This window comes from Pyrus communis, chromosome 10 (genome assembly GCF_963583255.1).
Source record: "Pyrus communis chromosome 10, drPyrComm1.1, whole genome shotgun sequence".
In the NCBI taxonomy this organism is placed as follows: Eukaryota; Viridiplantae; Streptophyta; class Magnoliopsida; order Rosales; family Rosaceae; genus Pyrus; species Pyrus communis.
This window is the reverse complement of record NC_084812.1, coordinates 17,660,038-17,661,827: the sequence shown is the minus strand read 5'-3', so window position 1 is coordinate 17,661,827 and position 1,790 is coordinate 17,660,038. Positions and strand designations below refer to the sequence as shown.

Genomic DNA, 1,790 nt, shown 5'->3' with positions numbered 1-1,790 from the left:
ATGTTTACCTTGTTATTACTATCTAAGTTTGTTGTAATCATGAGTGGCTAAACCCCTAATTAGTTAGGGGAAAATTTGAAGCCATGAACATGTTTGAAATATGAATTGATTTCTTCCAATTGTGATTTGTTAAGTTATGATTGCAATTCCATTATCATGTTTATTAAAAACTTGTTTTTGTATGTTGATTAGGGATGCATACTTAGTCTTCATGCATAAACTTGATGCTAGTTTATAAACGAGTTTCACCTAATCGTCACAAGTTTATAAACATGAGTAGTGAAGGTTGTTAGTCACAACCGCGTTAATTTAATTCTTGGCAAGAGTATCATGCATTCATAGTTACAATTGCCTCGTCAACACTTATAATTCTCATAGAGCATAATGATCTCTCATTGTATCTCTTCTATGCATTCATGTTGAGAACCATTGGAGAACGATTTGAATTGTCGCATGCATCATCCAATTCAATAACATAAGGAAAATTTGAGAGTTAATTAGTGCATCACGGTTAACTTGGGGTGTTGAGCATCATAGATAATGAAAAGCAATTGGAGAATCGATTCATATATAAATGTGTCATGTGTGGAGAATGGACCTCTAACTAATCCATCCATCATCTTGTTTCTCAAATCCGTTTATACAATCTGCCTAGTTTATTAACTTGTTTTATTTAATTTAATTTCGTCAAAACCTTAATCCCCCTTTACTTTTGTGTCCAACTTAGTTAGAAAGTGTCTTAGTTTGTGTTTTTAAGTGTTTTGATTCAATTTGTTACACAAATTCGTCCAAATTCACCAAAGTGTCCAAAACTGCCCAGAAAGTGTTTTTAAGGCAGTTTTGAGTGTTTTGGGTGATGTTTGAGTCTTTTGGTTTGTTTTAGTGTTTTAAAGTTTAGTTTTGCATTCTTTGAGTCTAGTAAGTGTTTTATATTGTGTTCTTACGTTTTTGAGTCAATTTCACATTGATTAGCATCCCTAGTTAATCCCCGGTCTAGAACGATCCCTATTTGCTCATTTACTACAATTGTCATCCATAGGGTTTAATTTGTGTGTTTAATTATTTCCGCATCAAACATACTCGGGGTAAGCCTCCCTAGATGGACATTGGTGAGTAGGATGGCTTGGTATGTTGCAAATGGCACACACTTCATTTGCTTTTGGCACCATGTTGAGCACGGATTCAAGCTTCCTTTCTAGGTTAGCTACCTGCAACAAAAGCTCATGATTAGAACTTGTTTCATAGACTCCAATTTTCTTACCCCTTAAATCTTTGTGTTGAGCATTAGACCCCAACATCTCATAAATGTTATATGACTCTTGAGCATTCTTTTTCTTCAATGCTCCACCTGCTGCATTATCAACAGTTGATTGACAAGTTTGGGTTAGTCCATCATAGAAAATTTGCATTTGTAAGTGAAAAGGTAACCCATGGTGTGGACATTGTATCAAGAGGCCTTTAAAACGCTCCCAACACTCATTGAAAGGTTCTCCATCATCTTGTTTGAAGTTGAAGATTTGTCCCCTTAATGTGGCTGTCTTTTGAGTGGAAAAGAACTTCTCCAAGAACTTCTTAGCCACGGCATCCCATGTAGTGAGGGAACCTGGTGTTAGAGTCATCAACCAACTCTTGGCCTTATCTTTCAAGGTGTAAGGAAACACTCTCATCCTCTAATTTGCTTCACTTACTCCCTGCAAAGGTAAACCACTCACAACATTGTAAAACTCTTTAATATGAGCTAAAGGGTCTTCATTAGGTAAGCCATAAAAAGAGGGAAACATATGGAAATG

The 1,790-nt window shown here is 35.8% G+C and overlaps 1 non-coding gene across 1 annotated transcript; it reads left to right on the top strand.

The window, feature by feature from the left end:
* Window positions 1-1,425: 1,425 nt before the first annotated feature.
* On the top strand, window positions 1,426-1,536 carry LOC137749098 (small nucleolar RNA R71). Its single transcript, XR_011070168.1, has one exon. It is a non-coding gene; the product is annotated as a small nucleolar RNA R71 (small nucleolar RNA).
* The last annotated feature ends 254 nt before the right edge of the window (window positions 1,537-1,790 follow it).